Consider the following 18,264-nt stretch of genomic DNA (forward strand, 5'->3'; position numbering starts at 1 on the left):
GAGAATCAGACTTAGGGTCTGTTTCTCTTAGTGCTGCAACAAAGGCAGCCGTTTTTTCTCGGTCTCTTTGTTTTCTCTCCTTGACCTCCTCCTCCTCACAGCTATAAAATACTGAGGAGGCAATTCTTACTAACATCCCAAGTGAGCTATCTGGGGCAAAAGCCATTTTTTTGTAGCTTTTTTCTACTATCTGGGGCTGACTGAGTAGTAAACTTATCTTTAAGATTGTTTATCCCTCTACTGAACTGGGATCCAGGGAAGTATGCTTTATCAAAGTTTCTTGTCTAAGAAAGCAGAGGGGTGTTCTCTCCAGCCTCCCAGCACATTGGGATCCCACAAGCACTTAGTGTCCTCTCCCCACCCGTCAACACAGGCGGCAGGAACATGTGGATGAAGTCCTCGGCCTGCTAGTCAGTTTCAGCACCATTAGGTGCAAAGTGTCCCAGCAGGTAACCTAGACATGTACCTTCTCCATAAAGGCGGTTCTTCAAAATCTGAATATTGGGCACCCATGTAATTCATGAAGTCTTGGTGCAGACCTCTCTGGAGCTCCACTTGCTCCTCCACCACAGCCTGTACAGTTAGGGGAAGAGTGACCTCCAGGGCGTCTCCCCAGGTATTGGGAAAGGTCCTCCTGGTTTCCAGCTCCCGAATGGCTCCTGCGTTCCTAGTCAGCTCAACCTCTGAGTTGTTGGGTGTGGGTACTCTCATGTTCTCCGAGTCCTTGTTCATCAGCTGCTCTTCTGCTGACTCTTACATGGTGATTTTAAAGAAACTTTATGATGTCTTACTCTTATTGCAGCGATGGGAATTGAAAATGGGACCTTGCACATGGTAGGGGAAGGGCTGCACCACTGAGTTACATTATCAGCTCCTATGACACAATTCTTAATCATTTAAGCAAAAAATTTTAATGTTTAATTTTGAACTTGTCTGATTTGCCTCTGTTTTGTATCTGTCTGCCAGTGGTTTCCCTTATTTGGTTATTTATCAGAAATTTCCTGCTGTTATCAATATAAATTCATTTTCTTTTCCATAGGAATTTATAAAGTAAGCTTTTAATTTCAAGTTCCCAACAATATATTATGCCATTTACATTCTAATTATGGATGATTATAATATCTGCTATTTGAGTGCCAAAGGCAGATGATTTAGCTTTCTCTTTGGTTATTTGGAAGCCAGAGGCTAAGTCAAGGTTGGAACTTTAATCTTCTAAGTAAGATCTCTTGTAGATCTATTGATTGATTTTTAATTAACAGCAAATGAATATCAGAAACTTAAATATTATATATTTAGCAACTAAAATCTTTCCAGTTGTTAGAAATATTTTCCCCAGGATTTTATTGCAGAATATTAAAGAGTACAGTGTCTCTCTCTCTCTCTCTCTCTCTCTCTCTCTCTCTCTCTCTCTCTCTCTCTCTCTCGCTAGGCAGATGCTGCACCACTGAGCTATATCCCCGGCCCAGTCTTCCTCTTTTCATGTTGAAGGAAATGTTTTAAGATCCTTTTCTGAATAACATTTGTTGAATCAAATGTATAAAGATCCTTTTCTGTATAAAATTTTACCTGCATTGAGGAGTTAATGTGTTAAATGAGACACTCTCTATATAAAGCCATTATATCAATGTCTAGTTTTTAATCAAATGCACAATATTTGTGATTCTCTTGATAGAAGTACATATAGCAGACTTATTAGTCCTGAAGCGAGCACAGCAGGACTTATTAAACAAGTAAGAATTAAAAAAAGGAGAATGTCAAACTTTATAGGATTTTTTTTTCAGAAATGGAATTTTTCTCAGTATTTCTCTTCAATTAATCTGTTCATCAGTTCCTTTTTTACATGGACTTTTAAATATATTTTTAAAAAACAATTTAAAAAATAAGTTTTAGGGTAACAGTAAAATTAAGTGGAAGTTACAGAGATTTCCTAGGTAGCTCTTACCTCCAAGCATGTATTGTCAATGTCTTGCTATTAGATTGGTTAAAATTGATGAACCTGTATAGACATATTTCTGTCCCCCCAAAGTTTGTAGTTTGTTCACATTAGGATTCAGACTCGTTGTTTTAAATTCTGTGGGTTTGCACAAATGTGTAATGACATGTAACCATCATAATAGTATTGGAGTAGTTCTTTTATTCTTATTCTTCTTCTTTTTATTATTATTATTAATTATTTTTGGTACTAGGAATTGAACTCAGGACCTTGTGCTTGCCAGACAGGTACTGTGCCATTGAGTTGTCTCTCTGGCCCAGTTAATTCTTTTAACAAGTACTTAACATTAATCCATCCATTTAATTCCTTTTACATCATTATTTCTTTTAATAATTAATACTGTGTTCAACATATAATAGTTAGTAAGACTTAGTCTCTGCCCTTTGGGAGTTCTTTTTAGTGAAAGCATTTATCAATCTGAGAAATATACAGGTGGAATAAACTAGATTTGCTTGTTAGTCCATTGTAATTTAAGAATATTTTAATATCTCTGCATAAGAATTGCTTAGTCCATTTCAACATGAAGAATTTTGAGTCTGTTGCAAGATCCTACCTCTTCGATTTATTTGGGATGAGAAGTTGATGCCTAGTTAGCCCAGCCCCTGGTTCTTTGGCACTGGCCTGTAGTATTTTTTATGACCCTTAGGCAGTCTTAATGTTGTTATCACAGGAAGAGCAACTGATTAGAATAATTATATCACCTTGGCTAAAGTGCTGCAATCAGCAACAACAGTACCATCAAGAACAGCCTAGAAAATGAAAAACTGAGGTAACTATTAATTTGCCACCTTTAACCATGTGAACTAGATTTGTGGTTACATAACAAAACCCAAAATAAACCAGAAAATTGTATGCAGTAATAAGCCCTTAATAGGGCGATTTTACCCTCAGGGGAGAAAACTTAAAAGGGGTGAAGGGGAAAAATAGAGAAATAGAAAAAAGAGGAAGAGATTAGACGCAAAGCTGGAGGCCAAAGGAAGGTCATATAAACTTTGAGAAACTGGTGAAGAAGACGGGAGGGAAAGAGAGAAGGAAGAGATAAAAAGAAGATCAGAATAACAGTATCAACAAAAACTGTAAACCATATTCACATTCATATAAAAACAAGAAGAAACAATCAAGAAAACACATACACACAAAACTTGAAAAGACAGATAAGAGAGCAGAAAGTAAGGAAAAAATGTCCACTTCATGATGTGTCTTTGCTGTCACTAGCAGACAACGTGGGCAGAGTCCTGATCCAGACTGATTGATCCCACAAGCCAGCTATAGTGTTTATTTTTAGCCACATAATGGAAGGCTTAATTTTTTTTAATTGAAAAAACAAAATAACAACAAAGATCAAAACAGAAAAACATATAAACAATAAAAATGATACAGACTTTTGAAACAAGATGATAGGCCAGCTGTAATTTTACTGTGGATAAGTGGATAATCCCAGCAAGCCTGCACTTTTAGTTCCACTGAAGTTCAGGCTGGTTTCTCACTGTGAGGGTGGAACCAGATTTGTTTGGTCGGCAGTAGTCCGTGTGCCTCCTGCTGGCTTGAACTCAGCTCTGTGACTTCCTGCCCACCTGAACTTGGCAGCTTGACTGTGTCCGTGGGAACCACTAGATGAAGCCAGTGGGCAGCTCTTCGCAGTTCTGAGCTCAGTTGGCCCCTCCCCAAGATGGCTGTCAGCCAGTCACCTTCTCCTGGGTTGTGTCTGAACCGGAATTACTTTAAAAAATGCCTACTGCAGTGTCTGTTACTCTGCTCCACTGATAACGTGCCTCTGTTTCTCCGTGGAGGCCTCTGGGGTCATCAGTAGTAACCATGTGTCTGCTGGTTTGGGCTGTCCCTCCCTCTCAGAGTCTGGGCTCTGGGAGAAAGCACTTCCTACTTCTTGGTTGAAATCTCTCTCTTTGCTCTCCCTGTGAGCTTCAGTTCTTGCTTCAGATCTTTCTTGGGTCCCAGGAAACCCATTTTGCTGCTGCTTCTCTTCCTCACATTCTCTGTCCCAGTGTCTGGACACCACATCTTGGAGAGGATCTTTTTCTCTTGCTCACCACTCCACTATCTTCTGGGAAGCCCCACATTAAGAATGTTTTAATATCTGTGCATAAGAAATAGAAACATGGAAACCATCTGTATTTGACGCAGGATTAATGGAAGTTATTTGCTAGAACAAATGTATTGTTTGAACTTGATTGTCTTTGCTTTGGAAATATTGGAAATTTTTCATTAATATTGGTCATCAGTGTTATTTACAGATATCTCACATATATACTGTATTATAATTCCTTATGTAATGCTTTAAGAGATGGAATTGTTGTGTGCTATAAATAGCTTTGAATTGAACAGAAAAACTAAAACTAAAAAAACTAAAATGTTTTCATACTAGAGTCTTAGTTATAATAACCAAATCATAGTTTTGTACTACTGTACTTCATCTTAGATCATGATATGTGAAATAGTAATTAGAGTATGTTTTACTCATATCTCGCTATTCTTTTTTAAAATAAATTGAGACAAGCCTGCTGGCACATGCTTGTAATCCTAGCACTCAGGAGGTTGAGGCAGGAGGATTGCTGTGAGTTTGATGCCAGCTTGCATTACAAAGTGAGACCCTGTCCCAGAAAAAGCAACCCCCCCAAAATTAATTGAAAAATTTTAAAATGTGCTAATTCTTCTTGACGATTTTTAATTTATTTGGTGAGAGCTAGTTCTGTATATTAATTTAGGGGAGGTGATCTCTTTTTTATTTAAAAGAGAACAGTAAAAAAATCAGTAGCAAAATATAAGCAAAACAAAGCAAGGACATTAAAAATGATACAGGGTTTCAAACCAAATGATAGGGATTAACAGTGGTTATTATGTTACATATTGTTATCTTCAGTGAAGTTGCTCAGATTACCAGATGTAAGAATGGAAGATTGATCAAACCATTAAAGAGAATAAGAAAATACAAATTTAAAAAAAAATTAGAGGGGCTGGGGATTTAGCTTAGCGGCAAAAGCGCCTGCCTGGCAAGCGCAAGGTTGTGAGTTTGGTTCCCGGTACCGGAGAAAAACCAAACCAAACCAAACCAAACAAAACATTAAAAACAATACAGAGTTTCACTAGACAGGATGGTAGGAATTCACCAGTGGTGGTTATGATTCTTGAAAGGCTGACACACTCATAATTTGTGTTATCAGGAAAGGAGAATTGGTAATTTTTTGGAGACTTGGAATTTTTGTTATATTGTCAATGATTCTAACCTTATACCTAGTGGAAAATTTGTATTTGGATGATTAAGTTTGTATTAGTATGTATGTGAATTTAATAAATAGATGTAACAAAAGATAGTAAGTTAGCTATTCTAAACATTTATAGCCATGTGTAAGTCCTTTCACATTCACCAGATTACCACACTTCCTACTTCATTATAAATTGAATTAAATTTTTAGGCATTTCTTCATACTGTTTCAGTTAAGTAAAAATGAGTTCTTTGAAAATACCATTGAAATTGGTAACACTTTAATGAGTCTGATCAAGAAAAACGGATACAAATCACCAAGATTTGGAATAAAAGGACCATAACTACTGATTTTATGGTCAATAAAAGGTAATAAATTTGGTGGTGCATTGCTGTAATCCCGGTACTCTGAAAGGCTGAGGTAGCAGGATGATAAAGTCACAATTTAGCAACTTAGCAAGACTTTGTCTCAGAATTTAGAAAATTAGAAATGGGCCTGGATATAGCTCAATATGGAGGCCCTAGGTTCAATCCCCAGTACCCCCACTGTCACCACACACACACACACACACACACACGCACACACGCGCACACACGCGCACACGTGCGCGTGTACACACACACACACACACACAAGTAATAACTGGTGGAAAACAGAAAAAGCAGCATGGTTGGTTAATGAAAGTAGAAAACAAGCCACTGCTGATACTACTGTGGCTCGCTCCCTGGAAGCTGCCCCTTCCTGGGGCATGATGAGCAGCAAGATGGCGTCTACCAGCCGGGTCTTCCAGGCAGTCAAGCCACACACGCCTTTAATAAGGTTCCCTGACAGAAGAGACAGTCCTAAACCCAGTGTATCAGAAGCTTTCAGATCAGCAGGGGTCCCATCTCACTCTTCTGTAATTTCACAGCATTCTAAGGGGAGTAAATCATCGGAGTTGCTGATGCATCCAGGTCCACCAGACACTGCAGAAATAAAAACGCTACCTCAGAAGTATAGAAGGAAACGAATATCTCAAGAGGAAGTGGAGCTTATCCAATGTGGAGGGTCCAGAGTAATCATTGTGGCTGCTGTTTGTCATCAGACAAAAGAATTACCTTTATAATGAAGGACTTCCAAAATGACATATGAAAAAATGTATATTAAATAACCTTAATAAATATTCTGCAAAAAAAAAAAAGAAATATAGAAACTTTAGACGGATATCTGGATCTTCTAATTTGTGTATGTTGGTCAGCTTCTCCACAAGCTTACCTAATTGTTTATATACTTTATACTTATTAAAACATACATTTGGAAGTGCTAGCCTATTAATTTACTCCTGATTTTTAAGTAATACCAGTGACAAACTAGGAAAAGCACACAATGTGTAGTAAACTGTAGATTTCCTATGATTTCACTTTTCTTTCTCATTCTGTTTAGAAATAGAAAAAACTTTCCTGACAGAATTACTGCATTAGGGAAATAGTTTTCCTGAAATTAGAAGAGGGTTGCTAAAATAACATCAACATTATTCTTAATTCTGTAACATTTTTTTCATTCACGAGGTTACTGGAGTAAACTGGCGTAAGCGTATCTTACTGTAGATGATCAGTATATAACCAGTGACTGAGATGAAGACCTGGGAGACAGTTCAAAACAATGTACTTTGTAACCTTTATTCAGAAAAAAAAAAAAAAAAGTCAGTATAAAGTAGAAAATAAGAGACCAAAATGAATATAGACAGGCATAAATGTATCACTGGAAAAAAGAGTAAATAACGTTAATTTTCATTTAATAATTTGAGTTCTGATGTGTCACCACACACATAAAATCTTTATACCAGTTATTGTGAAATGGAAAGGCTAAGTCAGTGATAAGAAAAATTAGTTGAATAATGTTGCTAGGGAGCAGTTGAAAATTGTGAGCAAGGATTTTGCAGTTTTAAATTTTAAAAATTAATTTAAAATTTTAAAAATTTACAGTTATATTATCTGTCGTGGAAGGCCACACAGCAGAAATAGAACTGTGAAAATACGTTCAGATAGTCGGAAGATATGACCTATAGGAAGAAGTGGGAAGAAGAAAATGTTGATGAAATTAGGAAACATAATTTTGCACCTTGTTTATTGACTTCTATAACGAAGAATTTTTAAATATGTGAACATTTTTATAAGTACCTGTTTGTAGTACATAATGATTACATTCGTGGTGGGAAGTTGGCAAATGTACACAACACATCTTAATTATTTTTACTTTCCTTCGTCCTCTCTCCATCTTTGGTCCCCTCCTCTTTGTGAAAAGCTCTCTGTTTTCTGTTACCTTTTTTGAAAAGTTCTTTATTTTGAGACAGGGTCTCACTCTGAGGTTCATGCTGGCTTTGAACTCTGTAGCCCACCTAGGCAGGCCTTGAACTCAGGCATGCAGCACCATGCCCAGCTTTTTGAGAAGTTCTTAAAGTTAAATCATTGTATTAATCAGTGATGTATTTATGGATGATTTTAACTGAAGGAAGGTTATGTAAGCGTAGTAGAAGTTACATAAAAATGTGTGTTGCACTGTTGGACCATTCCTGTTCCCTAAGGTATCTCAGTTATAATTTGAGTTTCATTTGTATTTTATTTACATTGTAGAATATCATACATTTTTATATTTAAACTTAATTTTCCCTTTAAGAAGCAGAAGGAAAAAACCAACAGGCTGAGTATCTCTTATCTCAAATGCTTGGGACTGGAAATGATTCTGATTTTGGATTTTTTTGTGTGTGTATTTTGGAAAATTTGCATACACATGAAGAGATAGTGCAGAGATGGGGACCTATGTCTAAATGACAAGTTCATTTATGTTTCATACACATAACCTGAAGGTAATTTTTAAACACTTAGAAAGAATTGTGTGTGTGTTTTGATGCTGACGTGTGGGGTTTTCCACCTGTGGCATCATATTGGTGCTCAGAGAGTATCTGCAGTTACCTGCTATTTTTGTGTGTAAGTATTCCTTACTCTTTGTCTACTTCCTCTTCTTGTGAAAAAATTATTCACACTGCTTTCTCAAGTTGTGGGATTATTGAAAGTTTTAGTAACCTACTGTTTATTCAAAATTGTGCAGTAGAAAAATGCAGAATAAAAAATTATTAACTGGGGTAATCACGAATTTAGCTTTTAATATGGTTAAGTTTCCATTTTCTTTGTTTTTCTATTTAACTAGTTAATAAAAAAAAGAGACCAACTGGTTTTGGTTCTTTAGGAGCTGAATAAGAATACAAATAAGGTAATACTATCAAATTTTTTCCTCTTATATTTAAAGGATTAGATTTAGTAACACATGTTGAAGGTTGTGCAGCTTTTTCCCATTTAAAAATAAGTGTTTCCATGCTTCTTACAATTTGTGGTAGATTTTAAATGTCTTTGCTATTTTGCGTTTCACTTATATGCTCACAGTCTTGGAAAATGTCACTTTCTCAAGTACTTTGTTCCGCTTTTCCTAATTTGGTTTCAATCTGTTAAGTATCATGAATGAAAATAATAAAAGTCTTTGTAACGGAAAATGATATTAATGTTTATACTTTTGAAGTCATAAAAGCCATATTTCACATTGCTTTACAGTGGTGGTATTCATCACTTTTTAAATATTCGTGGTATTTTATTAGAAAAACAACAAAAGTCTTTCTGAAAACATTGTCCAGGCTAAGAAATGGCTATGATTCTAATAAAAAATACATGAGTGTAGGGAAAATGCTGCTCTAAATAATTAAAAATAGACAGTACGAAACAAAATATAAATATTTTGTTGAATTTAGGAATTAAATTTAATATTGTATTATAGTTCTTATTTTCAATCAAGCATAAAAGATCTTTTTGCATGTAACCAATAGTCCTTTTCAGTAGGTATTCAACTTTCATGGACATAGTAAGTCATATATTATAGTAAATAAAATACTAAAGTATTATACTTAGTTTTTAGAAAAAGCTGAAGACACCTTGTTCTACATTCTTTTTTGACATAGAAAATGAATTCTGGTCCTTCTATAGAAAGATACAGTTACACATGAATACTTAACTATACATAACTAAAAATCCTTTAAAATGCTTATCTTTTGACTTATTCATATTGTATCCTTGCAGTAGTTCCTTTGCTCAGTGTCATAGCATTCTTGACATTTTCCTGAAGCAGTAGTTGTTGCATGTGAAACAAGCAACCTATTTCTCCATGTTTACAGCATGTATGATAGGACGTATTTGTATATAGAAAGATTCTGAAGTTGTTAATCTCATGACCACTCAACCAAATAATGTGGTTGCATACATTTAATCAAATCTTTAAAAATGGTTAACCTCAGTTCATTAAGAACAAATTGCTGATATGATTTATGAAAAATTAAATAATTGTCTTTGGGAATTTCTTAATGCTGGCTGGGAGTGCACCTTAGGGATACGGTGCTTGCCTAGTGTGCTAGTGGCCCTAAGTTTGACCCACAGCATCAAAGTGTGAATAAATAAGTGATTGAAAAGCAAAATAACGAACCACTGCAGAATGTACCTGTAGCCCTAGTACTCAAGAGGTGGAAACAGGAGGATTGCCTTGAGCTTGAGGCCAGCAAGGCCAGCCTGAAGTACATTGTGAGACCCTTCTCTAAAAAAAAAAAATTGAAAAATAAGCTTGTTTAATGCTCAGTAGCATGTCCATTTTGCTATTTTGGAAACTGTTTATTGCTATAAAAATTAAGGTGCCAGAAATTTTCTTATTTTATAGAAGAATTTGAATAATATAAGCCCTATTAAGAAGTTTGTTTCAGAATAAATTGTATACTGCTAGGTTTAAAACTATTTATGTAAATATTCAGTTTTCATATAATGCTTTAAGTAGTTAATTGAAGAAATTAGGTTAATGTAGCAGGTAGAAATGAAATTGTAACTTTCATTACACTGCTGAAGCTTAATTTTCTTTTCAAATATAGTTGTTGAGAAAGCATCTTTATGTCATCTGAAGTGTAATGGCAGAAGTACCTATTGTATGTCCTTAAAAAGCTGTTCTGAGTCTACAGTTGGGATGGTAGTGCATCTAAAGATCATTACATTATATAAAAGAGAGAGAATGGGTTAGTTATCTATTGCTGCTTGACAAGTTAGGTCAAATTTAACATAATATCTCATAATTTCTATTGATCAAGGGGACTCCACTTTTCATTTTGTTTTGTTTTTATTTTTGAGACAGTGTCTCACGGTGTATCTCAGGCTGGTCTTGAACTCATGGAAATCTTCCTGATTCCGCCTGGTGCTGGGATTACAGGTGTGTGCCGCCACACCTGCCTTTTCACTTCTCATCTAAATCTGATTCCTTTTCTTAGGATTGTATTGAGGGCTTTGGTATCTTGCTGGCTGTAGCCAAGAGGTTACTTCCAGTTCCTGTACTGCTCAGCATGAGGCTTCCTCATGGGGTTGCTTCTATAACCAGGCTAATGGAGACAGTCTAGTGATGGCCTTGTGGGTACCACGAGAACTAGTGAATGGGATGTACCATGATGAAGGCTTCCAAGGGTCTGGAAATGTATTTTGCTCTCTGTAAATTTTTAGGAGTATACTGACTGCATTAAAATTCACCATGGTGTACAATTCAGACTTGTGTGTATTTTAGGTTTCTAAAAATAATTCTAACACATATTTCTATGAATAACTGCCAATGCTTCTTGTGTTTTGATGAATACAGTTCTGCACTGCAGATAATTTGTTGATGAGTATGATTCAGTAACAGAACGGTGTGGAGGATGTAGGTTTTGGTCAGTGGTAGAGTACTTGTCTAGCATGTGTAAGGTCCTGGATTGGATCCCCAGTGCTATAGAAAAATAAAGTAAAATGAGATAAAATAAGAGGTCATTTATTTCAGTGAAATTTCAGCTTTGTTTTTTGGAGTTGGACATCCATACTATGTTTGTGGAAATAAGTAGGAAATTTGTAATCATTAGTAATGTAAGGATACTATTTTTTAATCTATCATATGTAGTGGCTTCAGTGTCTGATACTCTGACGTTAACTTTTTTCAACAAGATCCTACTTGCCTGCATTGAAATAGAAAATTGAAAGTGTGCTAGAACATTTTTTTTTTTCAATTTCCTATTTAGAACCCTGACTGTAACTATTTCTTAGTCCTTTTCCTCTGCTTTGCAGAGGAAATAGTCTGGGGTATGTGAGCCTCTGTAACATGTGGGTTGGGTTTTTGCTCTTTCCATTATTTCTCTGTATTCTCATCACCTTAAGATCATTTAATTTCTCTCTCTGACACCTCATAGTTATACTCTGTTGTTAATTTCATAAGTTCTTTATTTTATATTCTTGGATTCTACCATTGTACTGAAAATAAATTTTTCTGTGTTTTTAGCCTGGCCTACCTTCAAAATTCAGTTTTTTCCTACTAATGTTTTCCTAATTTGGGTTTTGCATTCTTTGGGCTGAGCTTTGTCTTTGTTGTTGTTGTTGTGTTTGATTTAATATAGTTTTTAATTTTATCTTTTCCTGTTTTTTTGTTTGGTGCTCTAAAATGAACCCAGGACCTTGCACATGCTAAATACAGGCTCTACTAGTGAACTGAATCTCTAGCATGGTGTATATTTTTTAAGAAATTGGCTTAAAATATTTCCCTTCTAGTGTGTATAAGATTATTCACTGAAGATCCTGTTATGGTTTAAATAAAAATTGTGTTCCTAACACCCATGTGTTTGGAGGGTAATTGGATCATCAGGTTGCTATATTCAAATTTGTATTTTTTTTGGTACTGGGAATCAAACTCAGGACCTTGTGCTTGCCAGGCAGGCACTATGCCACCAAGCTATCTGCCTGGCCAGGTTGCTGTATTCAATAGTGGTTTCTTCCATTGATGAATTTAGTAGTGCCTTTAGGAGGTGGGGCCTGATGGTTCACTGAGGGTGTTACCTGGAAGGGTATATCTCTTTCTGCTTCCTGGGTACCATGGGTGAGCAGCTGTCCTCTACTCAGTCTGTTTCCACCATGAATTTCTGCCTTGGAGCCTGCCAGCCATGAACTGAAACTGTGAACTATAAGTTACAGGTGTTGTTTATGGGCAGCAGAAGCTAACAATGTGAGAGGGGAGGGCCAGAACTAGAAGATAGGGCTGAGGCAGGAGACCACATACACATAGGTACACTAAAAATGAGGTATTGGAAATGGATCCAGCAGCTGCTAGGTGGTCTAAAGACTAACCTAAGAATGATTGGAATCAGAAAATAATTAAAAAGACTGCACAAATGACATAGACCTCTGGTTATAGAAGTCATAGCAGACACTTTCCAACTATGGGGAAAATATTCCATGTACAAGTAAGTGAGGCATATAGAACCCTAAATAGCTACAACAGAAAAGAACTTCTTCAGGATACATCCTAGGCAAAATCTCAGATTAATATATCCTGCAAAACTGTCTTTCAAAATTGATGGGGAATTGAGGACTTTCCATGACAGGGAGCACCTTAATAAGTTTATGACTACAAAACCAGCATTACAGAAAAATACTCAAGGATATCTTAGAAACAATGAAGGCATCAGTGCCAAATGGCCTACTGAGTTGAGTACAGCAAGATGGGTAAACAGTTAAGTGAAAGGAGAAAACATGGGAATCAGTAACAAAAACAGTGGAATGACAGAAGTAAGCCAGTACCTTTCAGTAATTACTGTCAGTGTAAATGGTCTCAACTCCCTAACTGAGAGACACAGATTGGCAGAATGGATCAAAACCCAAAACCCAACAGTATGCTGTTACAAGAAATACCTGTAATCTTTAAAGAGACCACAGAGTAAATTAACAAAAGAAAACAATTTTTCATGCAAATGAACCTAAAAGCAAGCAGGAATAGGTATCTTATTTTCAGACAAAGTGTACTTCAAGCCAAAACTAATCAGAAGGGACAAAGAAAGACATTACATACTGGTAAAGGGAACAATTCCATGAGAAGCGGTAACAGTTGTAAACATGTATACATCCAGTTCTGGTTTCATAAAACAAATACTAATGGACAAAAAGATTAGATAACCATCAACACAATCATAGTGGGGGACATTAACACTCCACTTTCACAAATAGATCAGCTAGACAGAACATCATCAAAGAAATGTCAGTGTGAACAAATGAACTTCGTAGACATTTATAGAGTGTTCCACACAACAACAGAACACACATTTTTCTCAGCTGCACATGAAACATTCTCCAAAGTAGATTACACAGTAGGCCATAAAGCTTATCTAAGTTAATGCAAAAGAATCAAACTAATAATCAAAATAATACGATGTATATTATAAGACCATAATGCCATGGAATTAGAAATTAGTGGCAAGAGAAACCACAGAAATTAAACATGTGGAGCTTAAACAATACATTCTGTACTATCAGTAGGTCATAGAAGAAACCATGTACTTCCTAGAATCAAACAGTAGTGCCGCAGGAACGTACCAGAACCTGTGGGACGCAGTGAAAGCAGTGGAAGAAGGAAGCTTATTGCTGTGAATGCCCATACCAGAAAAACAGAGCAAGCCCAAATAACCTTATGATGTACCTCAAGACTCTAGAAAAATAAGAACAACCCAAACCTAAAACTAGCACAAGGAAGGAAATTATAAAGATCAGAGTGGAAATTAACAAAAGTGAGACCAAAAAGATAATACAAGAAAGTAATGTTTAAGAGCTGTTCTTTAAAAGAGTAAACAAATTAGACAAGCCCTGAACCAAATTTATCAAAAGTAGGAAAGAAAAAAACCCATTTGAATGCAATTAGAAATGAAAAAAGTGAAAACCACAAAGGACACCCCTGAAATCTAGAGGATTATAAGTAAGTACTTCAAAAACCTATAATCCAATAAACTGCAGAATCCAGAATAAATGGACAGAATTCTAGACACATGAATTACCAAAATGGACCAAGAAGATATAAAAATTCTGAACAGTCCAATGACAACAGTGAAATTGAGACAATAATAAAAATCCTACTAAGAAAATCCCAGGACCTCTTGGTTTTATTGTCAAATTTGTACCCCCCGCCCCAAGTGTTGGGAATCAAACCCAGGGTCTGTGTATGGTAGGTAAGCACTCTACCACTGAGCCTCACCCCCAGCCCATAGTACTGAATTCTTCCAAAATTTTAGGGAAGTGCTAACACCAGTTTTCCTGAAACTCTGCAATGAAATCGAAAGGAAGGAATACTGCCAGATTTATTCCCGGAAGCTAGCATTAATCTGATACCAAAACCAAACAAGGACTTAAAAAAGAAAACTGCAGATCAGTCTCTTTAATGAACATAGATGCAAAACTCCCGAACAAGATACTGCAAACAGAACACAACAAATTTTCAATATGATCCTACGTTGTGACCAAGTTGGCCTGATCCTTAGGATGCAAGGATGGTTAAACCTGCATAAATCAGTGAATGTGACACAGAAGCAAGGACAGAAACCATGTGATCATCTCAATAGATGCAAAATAAGTATTTGACAAAATCCAACATCCATTCATGATAAAAACCCTGAAGAAAATAGGCTTAGTGTGACGTTATTTTAATTTGATAAAAGCCATGTATGACATATCTACTGCCAACATCATATTAAGTGGGGAAAAAGTGAAAGCTTTTCCCCTAGAGCCAGGAGCTAGACAAGGTTTTCCACTCCCAATACTTCTGTTAAATGTTGTACTAGCTACCAGGGAAGAGAAAGAAAGAAAAGGGATACAAATAGGAAAGGATTTGAAGTTTTTTTTTCTGTACCAGAAATAAAACTCAGGACCTTGTGCTTGCCAGACAGGCATGTGCTGCTGAGCTATATCCCCAGCCAAACAGGAAAGGAAGACGTCAAACTATCCTTTTTTCCAGTAGATACAATCTTGTGCATAATAGACCAAAAAAAATTCCACCAAAGATGCCTGGATCTTATATAAACAAATTCAGCAATGTAACAGTATAGAAAATCAACACATAAAAAAATAAAAACTGACACACAGATTTAATACAGTCTTTATCAAAATACCAACAGCATTCTTCACAGAACTGGAAAAAAAAGATCCTAATACTTAAATGGAAGTGGAAGAAACCCAGAATAGGAAAAGCAATCCTGGGCTACAAGAGCAAAGCAGGAGGCATCACAGTCCTGGATCTCAAGCTACATTACAAAACCACAGTGAAAAAATAAAAGTGTACTGGCACAAAAGCAGGCACATGAATCAGTGGAACAGAAGGATGCAGAGACAGTCCTAGAGATTGTCTGTAGGACAAGACATCTAATCTTTGACAAATAGGCCAAAAACACGCTGGAGGAAAGACAGACTCTTCAACAAATTTTGCTGGGAAAACTGTTTATCCACATGCAGATCTAGAATCTAGACCTATATTTATCACCACGTACTCATATAAAATCAAGGTGGATCAAACACCTAAATATTCAAATAAAAACACTCTGAGGTACATACCCAACCCTCCAATAAATTAAAAAAAAATTTTTGTGACTGATATTGCTAGATTACCAGGCTGGGCTTAAATTTATAATATTACTACCTCAGTCTCCCAGAGTCCTGGGACTACAGGGTTACTAACACACTCAGTGGTAAATTCCCTCCTTTTGGCTATTTATGTAATATGTGGATATTAGGGCTTTTGCCCTTAGAAAACATGAGTAATTTCTTTTATAGGTATAGGTCAGATGTTGTGTATGTAACAGATTGTTTAGATGAGAATTTAACACACATATACTTGATAGTACACTATAAACACATTACTATATTTAGATAGAGGTCATTTAATAAGACTTTGCATTTAGTTTTTATTTTTATCATAAAAAGTAAAAAATACATTTACTATGCATTTTTTTTTTTTTTTTTTTTTTTTTTTTTTTTTTTTTTGGTTTTTCTCCAGTAACAGGAACCGAACTCATGACCTTGCGCTTGCCAGGCAGGCGCTTTGCTGCTGAGCTAAATCCCCAGCCCCTTGAGGAACATTTTGTGCTTTAAATTATCAGCATTATTTTTAGTGTGAAATTAGAGCTTTATCATTCAATGTCAGATGCAAACTTAAGCATATAAACTCACTTGAGGTAAATAGAAATCCATGCAGACTGCGTTATAGAACTTCCTTGTGACAGTCTTCTACGCCATTTGTGTGGTGTATAATAAAATCAAAACTAAAAGATTGTTTCGTATCTATATATTGTAGCAAAACACATTATGAGACATGCATACTGATTATTTGCTGGAAAGCTTTCTCATCAGTCTGGCCATGAGAAAAATTAAGATAGTCTTATAGTGCCCTGTGGAAATGGTCAGAGCTTTTAAGGAGAGAAAAGAGACAAAAGGATATGTCGGGCGTGCACACAACTGTGTTGTTGGCAGGAAGTGTGCTGACTGCTTTATAAATGTGTGAATTATCTTTTTTGTTATTCACTGAATGAGAGGATGTTTCTCGATATATAAATAGAATATTCATTTTGCCAAATCTTATTCAGTTACTGATAAGCTGTACCTTCATAACATTTTTCTGCCTATGAAAGTAGTTTTGAAGGAACAGTCTTAGTTGTGACATTGTATGGATGGTAGATGGCAGTGGAGTGTTAAGGATTTCAGGATCCAGTGTGCTGTAGCCCTAATGAGTACCTAATTGAAGGTGACAGGCCGTTTTCCCTCTCCCTGTCTAAGCAAAATCTTAGCACTCATTATTAACTCTTTTCTTTATCAGCAGTGGACTGGATGATTAATTTTTAGGAGAACACTTAGAAAATAAGTTTCAGGTTTTGTTATTTTAAAGACTAGAGTTCAGGCTTTTTTACACATTTGCTTCCCATCTCCATTTTTGTACTTTCGTATTTCTGCCGTGATGATGACATAGCAACATTTTCATCACTCTGAGAAGTTTCTCATGTCACTTTGTATTCTGTGTCCTCCATCCCTACCCTCTACCCACTACCGATCAGTTTGCTGCTGTTCTAGGTTTACCATTGTTAGCCTTACTGTAGAGAAGGAATCATATAGTATATACGCTTTTATGCATGAATGGACTTCCCTGGCTATTACAGCATGGATTTGACATTCATTTAGGTTGTTTTATGGATAAATTGTTCTTTTTAATTGCTGGGTATTATTGCAGTGAATCAGTATTTCACTATGCATTCTGTTGATGAATATTTATTTCTAGTTTTTTATTATTAATTATGAAGTAGATATATCACATGGAAGGGTATGTTTATTTTTTAAAGAAACTGGTAATCCATTTTTTAAAAGTAAGTTTTCATTCCCAGCAGTGATCATTCTTTCCTGTACTTTATATTATCAGTTTTTAAAACTTTTTTCATGTATCAGTGATGTAGTGATATCCCATATTGGTTTTAATTTGTATTTCTCAATATGTTTAATATTTCATGTCCTTAGTTACTATCTCCATATCTTTTTTGGTGAAGTATGTTTTTAAATATATGAACTTTTTTTAAGGGCTGAATGTATCGTTATTTGAGTTATATGAACTTTTTATTATATTTCCTCTATTACATATATGTTTTGTAATTTTCCCTCACAGTATAGGGTTTGCTTTTACATTATCTCATTTTTGTGTGTTAAAAAGTAAAAGTGTACAATTTGAATTCTGTTAAAAAATTCTGATCAAAAATATTCACCAAAAATGGTGAATGTGCCATTAAAAGACACATTTTAATTATCCTCCTCAAAATAGCCTCGTACTCTTTGAAAACACTTATCCCTTCTCCCTTCTTTCTTGTCACTCTCTGAAGCGGTCCTGGAGGTCTTCTTTCATGAATGTCTTTAGTTATGCTGTTATGATTGCCTCAGTATCCAGAATCAAAATGTTTACTTTTCCTGGTCACTTTGACTTTGGGAAGGAGTGGGAAGTCTCATGGTTCCAGATCTGGTGAATAAGGTTGATGAGTACACACTGATGTTCTTTTTTTTTTTTATTTTAAAAATAAAAGGGGGAAAGCATTAACAGACAGACAACCTTTTACAAAATAGCAAAAGAACAGTACAAACAATACAGAGTTACAAACAAAGTGGTAGGAAATTAACAATGCTTGTTGTATTACAC

At 35.7% G+C, this 18,264-nt stretch overlaps 1 protein-coding gene and 1 pseudogene across 1 annotated transcript in view; both read left to right on the forward strand.

Annotated features, from left to right (window-relative positions):
• Window positions 1-18,264, forward strand: part of Bcas3 (breast carcinoma amplified sequence 3) — a gene marked incomplete in the record, with an annotated part of 520,369 nt that overhangs the window by 89,431 nt on the left and 412,674 nt on the right.
• Window positions 5,963-7,390, forward strand: LOC102008806 (annotated as a pseudogene).

The sequence above is a fragment of the Chinchilla lanigera genome, unplaced genomic scaffold, assembly GCF_000276665.1.
Source record: "Chinchilla lanigera isolate Chin_1 unplaced genomic scaffold, ChiLan1.0 scaffold00050, whole genome shotgun sequence".
NCBI classification, from domain to species: domain Eukaryota; kingdom Metazoa; phylum Chordata; class Mammalia; order Rodentia; family Chinchillidae; genus Chinchilla; species Chinchilla lanigera.